Raw genomic sequence first — 20,581 nt, 5'->3', positions numbered from 1 at the left:
TATACACATGCATGCATACACACAGGCCTGAATAAAATGAGGTAAGATGGTAAAATTTAATGAAATCTAAATACATTTTTAAAATGTTAATAGGGCACAGCAGCTTTAAATTAATTCCAGAACATTGCACACAGCTGCACATTGTTATGAGATAATTCTCCCATCTGCGTTACATATTTCATTTCTCTCTCCTCAATGGACTGCACCATCACTATTGTTCCCTTATTGTAACTCCCTGTCATGGGTTTGATTCCTGCTGAGCACTGTAGCAATTGGAAAGTAATCCTTTTACCAACTGTGCTAATTTTGGTATTAATCAGTTTTTGAAAGGAGAGCTCTTATTCATTTTTCTTATTAGCCATAAAATGTGAAATGCACAGATATAGAAAAAACAAAAGTTATACTTCAGAACTGAAAAAAAGTTTACCATTTTAAATAAAACCAAATTGTGAAACATGCTGTGAATAGCTCATAGTGCACCAATCCATAAAATGTGTTCTATTTTCTCTAAACACTGATCCAGAAAATATTAAGAATAAAACACAAATAAAAATGGCAGACTGTTTATAGGAGTTACAAGTTACGATTAAATCATTACATTTTAAATGACTTGGAGTAGCCGATGGTTCAGTGGGTGAATGCATCGTTTGGTGTGATACTCAGTCTCGGAAGGTACCAGGTTTGATCCTTGGGGATAGATTTCAACTATTGGGTGGCTGACTGGCGGAGCATGATGACATGCTATCCAATTCTGCTGGTGGTGGCCCAGGCCTCATTACCATGCCACCGGCAAGCTACGGGTGCCAACAGTGCACCCCGCTGCACTTCACTGGCTTTGGGCCAGCGCAGTATTGGGCAACCTGGAGGCCAACCCAGCCGGCAGCAAGGTAGGTCCAGGGGCTTGGGGAGAACAATCATGGGGGAGGATGGGGATTGGGGGAGGGGGGGGAGCCTGCGATGGCAGCGGCCCATATTATTCTTGTAGAGACCTGGGCCCGAAAAAATAATTTTAAATTTATCTTTTTGGTGCCTCTTCTACTGTACCGCCCGGTAAAACTGGGAGGGTCCATGGTGCACACTTCACCCAGTTGTTCTTCAAAATTGCAATCGGAGTCCTTTGTAAATCGTAGGACCCTGATTTACATATCATAAGGGCTGACTGCCTGAAACAGGTGGGCATTCCGACATCCACTGCAAAGTCCCTTTGAGGGTGGCGACCAAGCTAGTGCCGGCGAAAATGTAGCGGTATGCCATTTTCAAGCCACTACCACCCCATTCACACCAAGTTAAAATCTAATCCTTGGTCTGTGCTGAGTTAGCTGTTCCCAGCCATGGAACTGGATGGTGTTGGGTTTGGGGGCTAAGGTGGTGGTAGTAGGAATCGGCCTCAGCGTCCCTGAACTATGGCAGGAGGAAATAAAACCAGCCAGTGCCCGGCCCCTGATTGCTATCCAATTATTCCTGCTTTGGGTTGCCACCTTTTGCCGAGTCTGAATTTAGATGGCTCTTACATCTGGATCTTAAACAGAAAGAGCTGTCAATCATAAGAAAAATTCATGGCATTTTATTTCTTTCTTCCCAATCAGGAATCTATTGTAAGCCTTAAAAAAAAAATTCTATAAGTTCCATGCTTTCATCACTTTTCTGCTTACTGTTTAGATTTGAAAAGATACTTTTACAACAGAATTTCAATCCCAGATTTCAATGAAGACGAGAGTTTTTAAATTTAAAAGTAAGTTTTTCCCCTATAGCTGGTTAATTTCTCTAAAATCTTAGCAGATTTACTGTGAATTGAACCTAGGACAAGTATGGATGGGAAGTGCTCAGTGTCTGCACATCACAGCTCATCCGTAATGAGACCGAGAGTCCCAAAGGCTGTGTTGCCCACCCAATGCCAGGGTTAAGGACATCTCCTCACAGCTGGAAAAGAACTTGGAGGAGGAGAGGGAGGATCCAGTTGTTGTGGTCCACGTAGGAACCAACGACATAGGCAGAACTAGGAATGAGGTTCTGCTGAGGGAGTTTGAGGAGTGAGGGTCCAAATTAAAAAGCAGAACCTCAAAGGTAATCATCTCTGGATTACTGCCTGAGCCACACGCAAACTGGCATAGGGACAAACAGATTAGATGGTTACGTGCATGGCTGAAAGAGTGGTGTGGGAAGCAGGGGTTTTAGTTCATGGGACACTGGCACCAGTACTGGGGAAAGAGGGAGCTGTTCTATTGGGACGGGCTCCACTTAAACCGGGCTGGGACGAGTGTCCTGGTGAATCAAATAACTAGGATGGTAGATAGGGCTTTAAACTAATAAGTGTGCGGGGGAGGGGGGGGGACGGTTCAGGCAAGGGTAAATTTATAAGTCTAAAGAGAAAGTCAAGGTTGTAGAGCAGAGTAGCGATTTGAGTAAAAACAAGCAGTGTGTGTCAGGAAGGGACAGAGAGTTTAACAAGATAATGGGAAATTAGTGACTAAGGTCACATCAGGGTAAAACAGTATAAAGTTAAAATTAAAGGCTCTATACCTGAATGCATGAAGCATTCGTAACAAAATAGATGAATTAATGATACAAATAGAGATAAATGGGTTTGATCTAGTGGCTATTTCTGAGACATGGCTGCAGGGCAACCAAGGTTGGGAATTAAATATTCCAGGGTACTTGACTTTTGGAAAAGATAGGCAAAATGGAAAAGGAGGGGGTTGGGTAGCCCTGATAATAAAGGATGAGATAAAGGCAGTAGTGAGAAAGGATCTTAGCTCAGAAAATCAGGATGTAGAATCAGTATGGGCGAAGCTAAGAAATAACAAGGGGCAGAAAACACTGGTGGGAGTAGTGTATAGGCCCCCTAACAGTAGTTATAGTGGTTGACAGAGTATAAATCAGGAAATTAGAGGAGCATGTAACAAGGGTAATGCAATAATCATGGGAAACTTTAATCTTCATATAGACTGGGCAAATCAAATTGGCAAAAGTAGTTTGGAGGATGAGTTCATGGAATGCATCTGAGACAGTTTTCTAGAACAATATGTTGAGGAACCAACTAGGGAACAGGTTATTTTAGATCTAGTATTGTGTAATGAGACAGGGCTAATTAGTAATCTTACACTTAAGGATCCTCTGGGGCAGAGTGATCATAATATGATAGAATTTCATATTGCGTTTGAGAGTGATGTCCGAAACTAGGGTCTTAAATTTAAACACAGCCAATTATGTAGATATAAGGGGCGAGTTGGCTAAGGTAGATTGGGAGATTAGATTAAAAGACATGACGGTAGATAAGCAATGGCAAACAATTAAAGAAATAATTCATAATTCTCAACGAATATACATTCTCTTGAGGAATAAAAACTCCACAGGAAAAGTGATCCAACCGTGGCTAACTAGAGAAGTTAAGGACAGTATTCAATTAAAAGAAAAGGCTTACAATGTTGCCAAAAAGAGTAGTAAGCCTGAGGATTGAGTGGGTTTTAGAAATCAGCAAAGGATGACCAAGAAATTGATAAAGAGGGAGAAAATTGAATATGAGAGTAAACTAGCGAGAAATATAAAAACAGATTGTAGGAGCTCCTACAAGTATGTAAACTTAACCTAATTAAGATTAGTAAAGAAAAAGTACTGGAGAAATTAATGGGAGTAAAAGCCGACAAACCCCCTGGACCTGATGGCCTACATCCTAGGGTTTTAAAAGAGGTGGCTGCAGAGATAGTGGATGTATTGGTTTTGATCTTCCAGAATTCCCTCGATTCTGGAACAGTCCCCGTGGATTGGAAGGTAGCAAATGTAACCCCACTATTCAGGAAAGGAGGAAGAGAGAAAACAGGGAACTAAAGGCCAGTTAGCCTGACATCAGTAGTAGGGAAAATGCTAGAATCTATTATTAAGGACGTAGTAACAGAGCACTTAGAAAATCATAATCTGATTAGGCAGAGTCAACACGGTTTTATGAAAGGGAAATCATGCTTGACAAATAGGAACATAGGAACAGGAGTAGGCAATTCAGCCCCTCGTGCCTGCTCCGCCATTTGATAAGATCATGGCTGATCTGTGATCTAACTCCATATACCCGCCTTTGGCCCATATCCCTTAATACCTTTGATTGCCAAAAAGCTATCTATCTCAGATTTAAATTTAGCATTGAGTTAGTATCAATTGCCATTAAATCTATTAGAGCTTTTTCTGGGTGTAACTAGCAGGGTAGATAAGGGGGAACCAGTGGAAGTAATATATTTGGATTTTCAAGAGGCATTCGATAAGGTGCCACACAAGAGGTTGTTACACAAGATTAGGACTCATGAGATTGGGGGTAATATACTAGCATGGATTGCGGATTGGTTAATGGACAGAAAACTGAGTAGGAATAAACGGGCCATTTTTGGGTTGGCAGGTTGTAACCATTGGGATGCCGCAAGGATCAGTGCTTGGGCCTCAGCTATTTGCAATATGTATCAATGATTTAAATGAGGGGACCAACTGTAATGTATCCAAGTTTGCCAATGATACAAAGCTAGGTGGGAAAGTAAACTGTGAGGAGAACTCAAAGAGGCTGCAAAAGGGATATAGACATAAGAACGTAAGAAACAGGAGCAGGAGTAGGCCATACGGCCCCTCGAGCCTGTTCTGCCATTCAATAAGATCATGGCTGATCTTTGACCTCAACTCCACTTTCCCGCCTGATCCCCATATCCCTTGATTCCCTTAGAGTCCAAAAATCTATTGATCTTAGCCTTGAATATACTTAAAGACTCAGCATCCACAGCCCTCTGGGGTAGAGAATTCCAAAGATTCACCACCCTCTGAGAAAAGAAATTATCTCATCTCAGTCCTAAATCACCCATCCCTTATTCTGAGACAATGACCCCTAGTTCTAGACTCTCTAGCCAGGGGAAACAGCCTCTCAGCATCTACCCTGTCAAGCCCTCTAAGAATTTTATATGTTTCAATGAGATCACCTCTCATTCTTTTAAACTCCAGAGAATATAGGCCCATTCTACTCAATCTCTCCTCACAGTACAACCCTCTCATTCCAGGAACCAATCTAGTGAACCTTTGTTGCACTGCCTCTAAAGCAACTGCAGATGATTGGTACACACAATAGTTAAAATTGTTACACCATTCATTATCTCTTGTTCAATTACCTGTACAATTTTAATTATAGAAGATAATCAGCTCAATATTTAATTGTTTATTTCAATTAATCCTCACATTTTATTACAATTCCAGCACAGAGCTCACTAAGCACCAAAAACAAATAACATGCACATATATTTTCAAACTGTGTTCTTTATATTTCTTTCTCTGTTAAAAGTGACAAGAATTGTTGCCTGCGTAAATTAATTTCAAGAAATCTGCACCGTCAAGCAGCCTATTACAGCATTCAAAAGTGCTCCAAAATAAGGCAAATGTAGAGGGGTTAGAAAGAGGCTGAATGGATTATTAACCTTTACAGTTCTAATGTACCTGCAATTCCATATTTAACAATGCTTTGATATTCTCGCAATATTTGGCCTGGGTACATTCAGTTAAATATTCATCTGAAACACTTGTGACTCAGTAACCTCACTATAAATACTAGAATTTATATTTAGCGATTAAATGCCAGATATCAGGGCCAACTGTTGGGATACAATAACTATGTGAGTAAAACCTGACCAAATGAAGTGGTACCCATGTGAGAGCTGTTTGTGAACTCATATTCTACTGCTCTGTGATGCAGTGTGTCAGAGCACCAATACACTGTGCCACTCAAGATGAAGTGTTTAAAAACTAATTAAGAACTCGAAGTTGCTGGTTGTTTTTGTTGCAAGGACTAAGTGCAGCGGAGCCCCATTGAACTTCTGTGGGAGTGTGATGACACAGCTAACCATTGCTTTGGGGGTGCTAGTATTTTTTCTCACGGTTGCACAGGGAAGAACTGCTGTGTGTGATGCAGTAATTCAGGACATCATTCACATGTTCTTTTGAATTAGTCTCACATTAGAATGCCAATATACATGATTAAAATAACAGTTTCAAAACTATTGTTTAAAATGTCTTACTGAACTAGTACAGAGACTTGACCCACAAAGCAGATTCCAATTATACACCAAAACACATAGGTCTTACTATTAAAACATTACACTGACAATTTGCCTAATACCCAATTTCAACCTGACATTTATGTTTCCAACATTGTTATGTTGACCATTTTCAGCGACACTTTTGCATTACTGTCCATTGTGCCAATTTGAGGGCAGATTTGTTTATTAGGAAATTAATAGTAGCTGTTCAAACAAATTTCAGTTAAAGAGAGAAATATTTTGATCTCATCAGTCTGGGATCAATTTGAACTAAAGTCCCAGATGTGGAAGGATAAAGTTTGAACCAGCTACACCCCCCAGTCCTTCTAAACAGTCACTTTATCCAGAAAAATGACTTTTGACTGCAATCAAAGTAGAAATTTTGAATCAGCTTCCTGTACACAATGTAATGTTTTAGATTTGTATGTTTGCACAATGTTTCCATGGAAACCATAGCTGAAACTGCCACATTAATACCAAATTTGGGACCTATTTGTATTGTGGAATTTCATCCTATGGGGAGTAGATTAAAGTTCCCAAACTTCAATTAATTTGTAACTTATAACAGCTGTTGGGGAGTGAAGACATTTAACTCTATTAGAATGAGTTACAGAACTAACTAAATATGCAGCTAGAATCAAATAATAAAGCTTTTATTTTCCAATTAATTTGCAAAATGTGATAATGATATCTTTTCTAAACTAAATTTCTAAAACAAAGTGTATACTATTATGATAAAGTAATTTAATTTTGAGAATTGATGCCACTGTGCTTATTTTATTATGTACATTGGCCACTTACAACTTCCTTGGCCTTAGGAAAGACATTGAGATAAACATACAAAAATCAGCTAATCAAAACTGTGAGTGCAAATTAAGAAATTCTGCTTTAAATAGAAGATAGGTATCTTTGGAGTGGCCTAACAGTTGTTGGTGGGACACTGGACTTCCACACGTTCAAATTCCAGACTTGATTCTTTTTATTCGTTCATGGGATGCGGGCATCGCTGGCAAGGCCAGCATTTATTGCCCATCCCTAATTGCCCTTGAGAAAGTGGTGGTGAGCCACTGCCTTGAACCGCTTCAGTCCGTGTGGTGAAGGTTCTCCCACAGTGCTGTTAGGAAGGGAGTTCCAGGATTTTGACCCAGCGACGATGAAGGAACGGCGATATATTTCCAAGTCGGGATGGTGTGTGACTTGGAGGGGAACTTGCAGGTGGTGTTGTTCCCATGTGCCTGCTGCCCTTGTCCTTCTAGGTGGTAGAGGTCGCGGGTTTAGGAGGTGCTGCCGAAGAAGCCTTGGCATCCTAATAGGTAAAATTTGTTCACTCTCAGTTAGACTGTAGAGCTATCAATCTCAAGGAGGCAAGACAAAATAGCAAGGACAGTCCCACCCCAGAGAGATGCCCATCTTACCAGCTGATTATGCAGCACTAGTAGCAGTAGCTATGAAGGAGGTTTACTCTCCAGACCAAACTGTTCTCCAGCTGAAAAAGATGTGACAGCCACAAAACAAACCCAGGTATCTATAGATCCATTAGTCTCACACCAATAACTGGCAAATAATGAAATGGATCGTGAGAAACAAACTACCTGCATGAAAATACTTTATTATACAGTAGTCAATATGATTTCAGAAAGGGGGGAGGGAGAACCTGCATGACCAGCTTGATGACTATTCCAACAAATTCCTGCCTTGAGCCTTCTAGATGGGGGAAGAGGCTGGGTCAGGAAGTGAGTCACTTGTCACAGAGTAGCCAGTATTTTCCTGTTCTTGTAGCCACAGGGTTAATATGGCTGGTCCAGTTAAGGTCCTGGTCAATGGTGAATTTCTAAGATGTTGGGGCACTCAGTAATAGTGATGCCACTGAAATTTAGGGGGGGTTGTTAAGGATTTCGCTTGTTGAAGATGGTCATTATCTGGTATGTATGTGGTGCGAAAGTCACCAGTCACTTGTCAGCCCAATCCTGGTTGTTGTCCAAATCCTGCTGTACGGTGGTATAGGCTGCGTCATTAACTGAGGAGTTATGAATGGAGCTGAACGCTCTGGAATCATCAGAGAATAGCTCCACAGCTGGCTTTATGATTGGGGGGGGTGGGGGGGGGGAAAGGAAAGATCATTGATGAAGTAGCTGGAGATGGTTGGGCTGAGGATGCTGCCCTGAGAAACTCCTGCAGTGATGTCCTGAGGCTGTGATGATTGGCTTCCAACAACAGCAACTATCACCCCAGAATGAAAAATTAATCTCCTGGATTCACGGCGAGCAACCTGGGAGAAAATCATAGGTGCATTTTCTTCTCCCATTTTGCTTTGACATGACGAAAAATAATCAGCAGTGCCACAAGCACCCAGGATGCAATGCGGCCCTTGAGCATGTGCACTCTAACTGGTAAAACCACACGATGGATAGGGCAGTTTCTGGAGCAGTGGATTGTGAGTATTGTAGCCGCCATTATTGACTGATTGCCATGAGGAATGATGTCTCGGGCAGGAAGAACGGTCGGAGGTGGGAGTCATGTGATGAAACCTCCCAGAATGGGGCCCAACCAAAGTTGGAATCCTATGGGGTCAGAATTCCTCATACTTTTACATGCAGTTTTCTTATCCTTCTCCCTTTGTTTTGTTCAACCCTTTTAAGGGTCTCTCTTATCTTTCAGTTTCTTATGATGTGGTGTATACACCCGAAGAGTTAATCTGTTCTTTCTCTTTAAAGATGATGCTGTGTATTTCCAGCATTTCTGATTGTATTTCAGATTTCCAGCATGTGAAGTTATCATTTTTTTTCTTGAATCAGCTGTCTGGTTTTACATTTTAAACCACTTGATAATCAAGTCCTTACAAATTCATTACAAAAAAAGAGTTGCTGAGAAAAACTAAGTATGCTTGTAGTTTAATACACTGCTCATGTTAAATACAATATAATAAGAAATAGCATAAATGTTTTGTTGGGTAAAGGCACTATTTGGTGTGCTGTTGAACCATACAGACCAGGAAGGTTCAATTTGCGACAAGGTAACTTGTGATAAGTGATAAGATTTGGCCTCAGTGCTACTGGGCTGTGAAGGCAGGAGCTGGGGAAAAGAATACAAAAGTCAGAGTTTCTGCTCCTGATTGCTATCCAGTGACTTCTTTTGGAAGTGAGCGTGACTGGCTTGGCTGTGATATTGTCCATAGTTGAAATGGCCTCTTGATATTTACATGTGGGCTCACTCATGGCCTAGGTACCAAAGTGCAAATGCTCTTGTATACCTTAACACGAGTCACTGCCCTTAGTACAGGGATGAGAATATTGGGAGAAAAAACACATCTGTTACACTTCTTGATGTATTTATGAATAAATCTGCAGCATATTCCTGTAAATATCTGATTTATAAATGCACCATAAATTGGTGGAACCACTGTTTAATGGGGTATGCTGTGGTCATGAGAATAGTGGCAAAGCACTCAGACAAAGCAAGGGCTCAAGCCCACACTCGTCAGTTATCTGATGACCAACTAGTGACCATCCTTCTTAGGAAAGAGGGGTAAGCAGAGTTTCTTTTGGGTCAATATAGCTCCAAGATGACACATTTGGCGATGGAAAACTGGAATCAAGTCATTGCGCCAAACAAAACTCAGCAACAACAACTTGCATTTATATAGTGCCTTTAACATTGTTAAATGTCCCAAGGCACTTCATAGGAACATTATCAGACAAAATTTGACACTGAGCCACATAAGGAGATATTAGGACAGGTGACCAAAAGCTTGGTCAAAGAGGTAGGTTTTAAGGAGTGTCTTAAAGGAGGAGAAAGAGGGGTAGAGAGGCTGAGAGTTTAGGGAGGGAGTTCCAGAGCTTAGGGCCTAGGCAGCTGAAGGCAGGGCTGCCAATGGTGGAGCGATTAAAATCGGGGATGCGCAAGAGGCCAGAATTGGAAGAGTGCAGAGATGGCGAAGGTTGTAGCAGGTTACAGAGGTAGGGAGGGACCAGGCCATGGAGGAATTTGAAAACCAGGATGGGAATTTTAAAATCGAGGCGTTATATCCAATTAAGCCCCGCAGGTTTGTAATACTACACGGCACTATTGATAACTGACCAGCCAGTCTGCCTTAATAGTGGGATGTGGAAGTGTAGACCATTACTGGGGACTGGGAATCTTTGTCTCAGACCACAAGTTACTTTGAAAGCCAGTGTCGGCTGCGTAGGCTGTTGCTAACAGCAGGAAGATTACTAGTGCTCTGTGCTGTTAAACTGCATTGTATAAGCTGTTTAAAATTCGGTGGTACCATTGTGTACACTTGGGGGTCCACCAAGGCTTAGTTCTTTTAATCTGCACCATAGCTGTTTAGAGTTAGGTATGATGTGGAGATGCCGGTGATGGACTGGGGTTGACAATTGTAAACAATTTTACAACACCAAGTTATAGTCCAGCAAATTTATTTTAAATTCACAAGCTTTCGGAGACTTCCTCCTTCCTCAGGTAAATGTTCAGGAGCTCCTTGAAGCCTACGCATTTATACATATAGAACAATACATGGTGTTTACAGACTGCCCCTGCAACTGCCCGTTGCCAAGGCAATCACCGTGTTCAGACAGAGAGGTGTCACCTGCAGAACCCCCGAATACACATTCAACAAAAAAACAAACAGGGAAAAAAAACAGAGAAAAAAAACAGAGAGAGGCAGAAACATCCGGAAGGCAGAGAAAGCCAGCAAATGACCCATTATATTAAAAACAGATAACATTTGTTCGCTGGTGGGGTAACGTGTAGCGTGACATGAACCCAAGATCCCGGTTGAGGCCGTCCTCATGGGTGCGGAACTTGGCTATCAATTTCTGCTCGACGATTTTGCGTTGTCGTGTGTCTCGAAGGCCGCCTTGGAATACGCTTACCCGAAGGTCGGTGGATGAATGTCCATGACTGCTGAAGTGTTCCCCGACTGGGAGGGAACCCTCCTGTTTGGCGATTGTTGCGCGGTGTCCGTTCATCCGTTGTCGCAGCGTCTGCATGGTCTCGCCAATGTACCATGCTCTGGGGCATCCTTTCCTGCAACGTATGAGGTAGACAACGTTGGCCGAGTCACAGGAGTATGAACCATGCACCTGGTGGGTGGTGTCCTCTCGTGTGATGGTGGTATCTGTGTCGATGATCTGGCATGTCTTGCAGAGGTTACCGTGGCAGGGTTGTGTGGCGTCGTGGACGCTGTTCTCTTGAAAGCTAGGTAATTTGCTGCGAACGATGGTCTGTTTGAGGTTGGGTGGCTGTTTAAAGGCGAGTAGTGGAGGTGTGGGGATGGCCATAGCGAGGTGTTTGTCCTCATTGATGACATGTTGAAGGCTGCGGAGAACATGGCGTAGTTTCTCCGCTCCGGGGAAGTACTGGACGACAAAGGGTACTCTGTTGGTTGCGTCCCGTGTTAGTCTCCTGAGGAGGTCTATGCGATTTTTTGCTGTGGCCCGTCGGAACTGTCGATCGATGAGTCGAGCGTCATATCCCGTTCTTACTAGGGCGTCTTTCAGCCCTAGTAAGAACGGGATATAAGAAAGACGCCCTAGTAAGAACGGGATATGACGCTCGACTCATCGATCGACAGTTCCGACGGGCCACAGCAAAAAATCGCATAGACCTCCTCAGGAGACTAACACGGGACGCAACCAACAGAGTACCCTTTGTCGTCCAGTACTTCCCCGGAGCGGAGAAACTACCCCATGTTCTCCGCAGCCTTCAACATGTCATCAATGAGGACAAACACCTCGCTATGGCCATCCCCACACCTCCACTACTCGCCTTTAAACAGCCACCCAACCTCAAACAGACCATCGTTCGCAGCAAATTACCCAGCTTTCAAGAGAACAGCGTCCACGACGCCACACAACCCTGCCACGGTAACCTCTGCAAGACATGCCAGATCATCGACACAGATACCACCATCACACGAGAGGACACCACCCACCAGGTGCATGGTTCATACTCCTGTGACTCGGCCAACGTTGTCTACCTCATACGTTGCAGGAAAGGATGCCCCAGAGCATGGTACATTGGCGAGACCATGCAGACGCTGCGACAACGGATGAACGGACACCGCGCAACAATCGCCAAACAGGAGGGTTCCCTCCCAGTCGGGGAACACTTCAGCAGTCATGGACATTCATCCACCGACCTTCGGGTAAGCGTATTCCAAGGCGGCCTTCGAGACACACGACAACGCAAAATCGTCGAGCAGAAATTGATAGCCAAGTTCCGCACCCATGAGGACGGCCTCAACCGGGATCTTGGGTTCATGTCACGCTACACGTTACCCCACCAGCGAACAAATGTTATCTGTTTTTAATATAATGGGTCATTTGCTGGCTTTCTCTGCCTTCCGGATGTTTCTGCCTCTCTCTGTTTTTTTTCTCTGTTTTTTTTCCCTGTTTGTTTTTTTGTTGAATGTGTATTCGGGGGTTCTGCAGGTGACACCTCTCTGTCTGAACACGGTGATTGCCTTGGCAACGGGCAGTTGCAGGGGCAGTCTGTAAACACCATGTATTGTTCTATATGTATAAATGCGTAGGCTTCAAGGAGCTCCTGAACATTTACCTGAGGAAGGAGGAAGTCTCCGAAAGCTTGTGAATTTAAAATAAATTTGCTGGACTATAACTTGGTGTTATAAAATTGTTTACTAGAGTTAGGTAGGCAGAGTGTCTGCGTGCATTCCTTATCAGGCAAGCAGAAATTCAACCTGTAGATTTCTCAGTTGCCTAGTTTAAAGACTCATGCATGGTGACAGGTTCCCAGCTAACCAAAAAAAACAACAAACGATACTTAAGCATGTTCATTAGACTATCTGTGCCACATTGTTTGAGCAATCTGGAGTTCAGCTTTTTGGACACAAAGTAATGTGAAAGATCTACAACTTAACACGGATATCCTTCCTGATCGGATTCAATGAAGAGATTCCAACGGGGTTCCTGGAATCTTGCTCATTTAACATTAATGATTGCCTAAGATGCATTCCTAATCATTTGAAAATTCAGTCAAGACATATTATACAGTATGGCTAAATTAAAGGACACATTGAGCTTTGTCCAGATCATGAGTGCCAGGCCCTAAATAAAATGGGAATGAAAAACATTTTGCCTCAAATAGCTCAGCAATATTTTTTCACATGCTTCTGTGCCAGCTTTGAGCACCACAATATATTTTTTTTAAAGTTAGTCATGCACATCACATTCACTGGATCGTCATCTGAAATGAAAAGTCAGGTATCAAAAATCCCAAAATGTAGCAACTTGATCGGCCAAATCGAGATTAGGTGCAAGAAAGTCAAACAGTTCATGATCCTAGAAAACTACTGTTTAACAATGTTAAAGGCACTATATAAATGTTTTGGTTCGCAATGCCCTGTCCACATAATTAGCTGCTCCCTGGCTCGTGAACTTTAATCATCTCCATCAACTACTGTTGCCCACCTGAATGGAAAGCAGCAAACACCATGCCTGCCCACAAGGGATCAAAGTCAGCCCCCGATAACTATAAACTAGTACACCAGAGATCTTACAAGATAAATAGATGAAGGCAGCTGTTCAGCCCATCTGTTTTAAAGAAAGCCTAGTTTCCTCATCACAGTATCCAACTGCCTTAAATGGCTCCAAGGTCTTTGCTTGCAATCTTACCTGAAAGTCGATTCCAACTGTTGATTTCAGGAAGTCCTTCATGCAAAGAATGATCAATTCCAAAACATGCAGCACTGCCAAGGGCCAATATGTAGACAAGGAATATGAGTGGATCCTTGGAGTATTCTTGAGCTGACATACTGGGGTGAGAGAAGAAGCACTGCAGGAAATGTGTTGACAGTTGGTTAGTGATACATTTTAAGGCCGTAAACTTTTAGTGGCCTGGGGTGTCATTCCAGACAAATACCTCAAATGGATGTGGCATCTAAATCTAAATTTTTTTTTTGCTTAATTAAGATCTTTTCCTTCTGAGAAGATTGTATTGTAGGTGAAAAAGGAAAGGGTGTGGAAACACCTAAAAATTACAGATCTGTGTTAGAAAAATGGGGCCAAAAGGAAAAACATGCAGCAAACCTACTAACTGTTTAAAGGACGAGGAGATTAACGGACAATCTCACATAGTAACTGTTGCCTCACCTTCATCAACACAAGTACCTTACTCTGGTACATCTCCTGGAGGCTGATCAAAGCAGATTCTATATGATGCCTAGTAACTATGATGCCTAAAGTGTTATTTTACCAAAAAAAAAATTAGATTTATTTACTTTTCTTTATGGTTGTTGATTTCTCAACTTCTTTAACTGCATGCTTAAAGTTCAGCGTACACGAAATCAGCATTGCTACACCAGGATCTGGAAGGGATGTGTGAGTGCGCGCGTGTGCTGCATATAAGATATATTATGGTATGTGAAGGATCACGATCTGAATAATCAAGGGTACCACAATAAAGATGAGGAATTTACTTCATTCATTATCCTCCACATACCATGAATATTTTTGCCAAAGTAGTAATCTTTTAAGGGAGGATCTATTTGGGACCTAGAGTAGAGGATAGCATAGGTCTGCCAAACAGTCCTTATTTCCAGCTTATCTAAGTAAATATTTTCAGTGAAGGAATACTCCTTCGGGCTTCCTTCCAAATATTCTCTAACAGTCTTGAAACAACCTCACAGGCTGCCATCTGCTTTCCTTGAATGTCTCTGTTTAACTAGGGCACCTCTCCTTATCGCCTTGTAGCAATAATAAATGGCTGTTCAGAATGCAAACAGTTATACTATGCTAGCAGTGTCTTCCAAAGTTAAGTGGATTATCTGACACATTTCAAACTGTATATGCATCAGTAGATCCCAAGCTGTGTACAACAATACTCTTGTGGGTTCTCAACACAGTTCTAAATTGGTTTGTGGCTCCAGTTGTACCTGAAATTCCCGATTTGAAAGTGGTATTTCTTGATTGAACAATTTGCAAACTGGAGCCCTTTTGTGAAAAGCTCTTTCAACTTACATTTATACAATGATGAATCCTACCTCTCCTGATTTTCTTCTGGTCAGATCCATTTCACTTTACTGCTCAACTTTTCCTCACCACTTTCCAACAGTCTACATGTTTAAAAATTGATTTAAAGAAATCATCCAAATATTGTTACATTGCAGTTAAGTCTTATTTTGTCCAATTATTTGCATTTTATTATAAGTGTGATCTTCAACATAGATGGCAACATACAATAGTAGTAGTCGCTTCATAGTGTGATACAACACAGAAGGAGGCCATTCGGCCCATCATGCCTGTTCTTTTGAAAGAGCTATCCAGTTAGCCCCATTTCCCTGCTCTTTCGCCATTGCCCTGTAAATTTTTTCCCTTCAAGTATTTATCCAATTCCCTTTTGAACGTTATTATTAAATCTGCTTCCACCACCCTTTCAGGCAGTGCATCCCAGATCATAACAACCCGCTGCGTGAAAAAATGTTTCCTCATGTTGTTTTGCCGATCACCTTAAGTCTGTGTCCTCTGATTACCGACCCTTCTGCCACTGGAAACAGTTTCTCCTTATTTACTCTATCAAAACCATTCATGATTTTGAACAAGTCTATCAAATCTCCTCTTAACCTTCTCTGCTCTAAGGAGAACAACCCCAGCTTCTCCACAAAACTGAAGTCCCTCATCCCCTGTACTATCTCTTCTGCACCCTCTCTAAGCCCTTGACATCCTTCTTAAAGTGTGGTGCCCAGAATTGAATGCAAGACTCCAGCTATGGCCTAACCAGTGTTTTGTAAAGGTTTAGCATACCTAACCTGCTTTTCTACTCTATGCCTCTATTAATAAAACCCAGGATCCCATATGCTTTTTAAAACAGCCTTCTTAATTTGTCCTGCCAACTTCAAAGATGTACATACACCCCAAGGTCTCTCTGCTCCTGCACCTCCCTTTAAAATTGTATCATTTAGTTTATATTGCCTCTCCTCATTCTTCCTACCAAAATGCATCACTTCACACCTCTCTGCGTTAAATTTCATCTGCCATTTGTCTGCCCATTTCACCAGTCTGTCTATGTCCTCCTGAAATCTGTTACTATCCTCCACATTGCAGATGACACAAACTTGGAAATGTCATCTGCAAACTTTGAAATTATGCCCCCTATACTCAAGTTCAGGTCATTAATATATATCAAAAAGAGCAGCGGTCCTAATACTGACCCCTGGGCAACACCACTGTTTACTTCCCTCCAGTCTGAAAAACAACAGTACTCTCTGCTTCCTGTCCCTTAGCCAATTTTGTATCCACGCTGCTACCGTCCCTTTAATCCCAAGGGCTTCAATTTCGCTAACAAGTCTATTATGTGGTATTTTATTAAATGCCTTTTGAAAAGTCCATACACAACATCAACTGCACTACCCTCATCAACCCTCTCCATTTCTTCAAGATCAAAGAACTCAAATCAAGTTAGTCAAACACAATTTTCCTTTAACAAATCCATGCTGACTTATTAGCCCATACTTTTCCAAGCGCCAATTAACTTTGTCCTGGATTATTGGCTCTAAAAGTTTCCCCACCACTGTTAAGCTGACTGGCCTGTAATTTCTGGGTTTAGCGCTCTCCCCTGTTTTGAACAGTGGTGTAACATTTGCAATCCTCCAGTCCCATCCTCATATCTAAGGAGGATTGGAAGATTGTGGCCCAGAGCCTCCAAAATTTCCACCCTTACTTCCCTCAGTAATCTAGGATGCATCCCACCTGGACTGGGTGACTTTTCTACTTTGAGTTTTTAAAAATTTGTTCATAGGAGGTGGGCATCGCTGGCAAGGCCAGCATTTATTGCCCATCTCTAATTGCCCTTGAGAAGGTGGTGATGAGCCCCTTTTTGAACTGCTGCAGTCCGTGTGGTGACGGTTCTCCCACAGTGCTGTTAGGTAGGGAGTTCCAGGATTTTGACCCAGCGACGATGAAGGAACGGCGATATATTTCCAAGTCGGGATGGTGTGTGACTTGGAGGGGAACGTGCAGGTGGTGTTGGTCCCATGTGCCTGTTGTCCTTGTCCTTCTAGGTGGTAGAGGTCGCGGGTTTGGGAGGTGCTGTCGAAGAAGCCTTGGCGAGTTGCTGCAGTGCATCTTGTAGATGGTACACACTTCAGCCACGGTGCGCTGGTGGTGAAGGGAGTGAATGTTTAGGGTGGTGGATGGGGTATCAATCAAGTGGGCTGCTTTGTCCTGGATGGTGTCGAACTTCTTGAGTGTTGTTGGAGCTGCACTCATCCAGGCAAGTGGAGAGTATTCCATCACACTCCTGACTTGTGCCTTGTAGATGGTGGAAAGGCTTTGGGGAAGTCAGGAGGTGAATCACTCACCGCAGAATACCCAGCCTCTGACCTGCTCTTGTAGCCACAGTATTTATGTGGTTGGTCCAGTTAAGTTTCTGGTCAATGGTGACCCCCAGGATGTTGATGGTGGGGGATTTGGCGATGGTAATACCGTTGAATGTCAAGGGGAGGTGGTCATTGCCTGGCATTTGTCTGGCACAAATGTTACTTGCCACTTATCAGCCCAAGCCTGGATGTTGTCCAGGTCTTGCTGCATGCGTGCACAGACTGCTTCATTGTTGAACACTGTGCAATCATCAGCGAACATCCCCATTTCTGACCTTATGATGGAGGGAAGGTCATTGATGAAGCAGCTGAAGATGGTTGGGCCAAAGACATTGCCCTGTGGAACTCCTGCAGCAGTGTCCTCGGGCTGAGATGATGGGCCTCCAACAACCACTACCATCTTCCTTTGTGCTAGATATGACTCCAGCCACTGGAGAGTTTTCCCCAATTCCCATTGACTTCAATTTTACTAGGGCTCCTTGATGCTACACTCAGTCAAATGCTGCCTTGATGTCAAGGGCAGTCACTCTCACCTCACCTCTGGAATTCAGCTCTTTTGTCCATGTTTGGACCAAGGCTGTAATGAGGTCTGGAGCCGAGTGGTCCTGGCTGAACCCAAATTGAACATTGGTGAGCTGGTGCCGCTGATGGCACTGTCGACGACACCTTCCGTAACTTTGCTGATAATTGAGAGTAGACTGATGGGGCGGTTATTGGCCGGATTGGATTTGTCCTGCTTTTTATGGACAGAACATACCTGGGCAATTTTCCACATTGTCTAGTTCCGGAGCACAAGCCTTCAGTACTATAGCTGGGATGTTGTCGGGGCCCATAGCCTTTGTTGTATCCAGTGCACTGAGCCTTTACTTGATATTACGTGGAGTGAATCGATTTGGCTGAAGACTGGCTTCTGTGATGGTGGGGATATTGGGAGGAGGCTGAGATGGATCATCTGCTCGGCACTTCTGGCTGAAGATGGTTGCAAACGCTTCAGCCTTGTCTTTTGCACTTATGCTGGACTCCGCTATTATTGAGGATAGGGATGTTTACAGAGCCTCCTCCTCCCAGTAGTTAATTGTCCATCATCATTCACGACTGGATGTGGCAGGACTGCAGAGCTTTGATCTGATCCATTGTTTGAGGAATTGCTTAACTGTCTATAGTATGTTGCTTCTGCTGTTTAACATGCATGTAGTCCTGTGTCGTAGCTTCACCAGGTTGGCACCTCATTTTTAGGTACGCCTGGTGCTGCTCCTGGCATGCTCTTCTACACTCCTCTTTGAACCAGGGTTGATCCCCTGGCTTGTTGGTAATGGTAGAGTGAGGAATATGCTGGGCCATGAGGTTATAGATTGTGCTGGAATACAATTCTGCTGCTGCTGATGGCCCACAGTGCCTCTTGAATGCTCAGTTTTGAGCTGCTGGATCTGTTCTGAATCTATCTCATTTAGCACAATGGTAGTGCCACACAACACGTTGGATGGTGTCCTCAGTGTGAAGACAGGACTTCGTCTCCACAAGGACTGTGCGGTGGTCACTCCTACAAATACGGTCATGGACAGATGCATCTGCGACAGCTAGATTGGTGAGGATGAGGTCAAGTAGGTTTTTCCCTCACCACCTGCCGCAGGCCCCGTCTGGCAATTATACTCTTCAGGACTTGGCCAATCTTTTAATTTCCTCCTGTTTATCTATTTTGATCCTATCTAGTATTGCTGCTATCTCCTCCCTTACTGCTATAATGGCAGTATCCTCTCCTCTAGTGAAGGTGGATGCTAAGTATTCATTTAGTACCTCAGCCATGCCCTCTGGGGACACAAAAGTATATCTTCTTGTGGAGGCAATCAGTCCCATCCTTCCTTTGACTACCCTTTCACTATTTATATGTTATAAAAGGGAATCAAAGTCTTTTTATAGTTAGCCGCTGGTCTATTCTCATACTCTCTCTTTGCCCTCTTACTCACTTTTTTAGATCTCCTCTGTACTTTCTGTATTATGAACCTTACATTTGTCATAAGCCTCCTTTTTCTGTTTCATTTTAATCTCTATATCATTAGTCATCCAAGGAGATCTAGTTTTGGATGCTCTTCCTTTCCCCCCCCCTCATCGGAATGTGTTTACTCTGTACCCGAACCAACTCCTCCTGGAAGGCCTCCCATTGTTCAATTACTGTTTTGCTTACCAATTTTTGATTCCAATCCACCTGGGCAAGATCCCTTTTCAACTCACTGAAATTTGCCCTCCAGTTAAGCATTTTCACATTTGATTGTTCCTTGTCCTTTTCCATAACAAGTTTAAACCTAATGATATTATGATCACTGTTCTCCAAGTGCCCCCTCCCCCCGACCTGAAACATGCTCCACCTGCCCCACTTCATTCCCCAGAAATAGACCCAGCGCTGTTTCCATTCTGGTTGGGCTGGAAAACACACTATGCCAGGGAGTGTTCTCAAACACATTTCAGGAATTCCTCCCCCTCTTTGCCCTTTTCATTGTTACTGTCCCAGTCTATATTGGGATAATTGAAGCCCCCATTATCACAACTTTATAGTTCTTGCATCTTTCTGCAATTTGCTCCTCTACCTCCTTCCCACTATTTGGTGGCCTATAGTATACACCCAGCAGTGTAACAGGTCCTTTATTGTTCCTTAATAGATTCTGTCTTTGACCCCTCAATAACATCATTCCTTTCCAGTTCTATAATAGTTTCTTTGATTAATACTGCCCCCCCACCACACCCCTGTTCTTTCCTTCCCTATCTTTGAATATGAAGTACCCAATCCTCCCCTTCTTTGAGCCAGGTCTCTGTTATTGCCACTATATCATAGTCCCAATATTGGTACATTCCCCTGGTGGCAATATTGGGACTATACGGTGGAAATGACTGATCTGCTTTCTGGGTGGTCCATTGAGGCTTTCAGACTGGACTTTTGTAGATACAACCCTTAACTAAAGAGGCGATACCTGGTCAATCAGAATCTTTGGGGCTGCTCTTCGAGGTTGAAGTAAAGGCACATTAATGGGGGAATGAAGGGCTTTACTCTACTTCCGAGCCACAATGTACTGAAGCTGGAAGCGCTTGATGCAAAGAGGAAAAATTTTCCATTCTTTCACTTTGACGAGTAGAAAACATCTCCAAAACGTTGTGAACAGTGGCTTTGGAGAATGAATCCTCCCCGCATTCACTTTCT

The sequence above is a fragment of the Heptranchias perlo genome, chromosome 10 (genome assembly GCF_035084215.1).
Source record: "Heptranchias perlo isolate sHepPer1 chromosome 10, sHepPer1.hap1, whole genome shotgun sequence".
Classification (NCBI taxonomy): Eukaryota; Metazoa; Chordata; class Chondrichthyes; order Hexanchiformes; family Hexanchidae; genus Heptranchias; species Heptranchias perlo.
Note: the sequence above shows the minus strand (reverse complement) of the source record.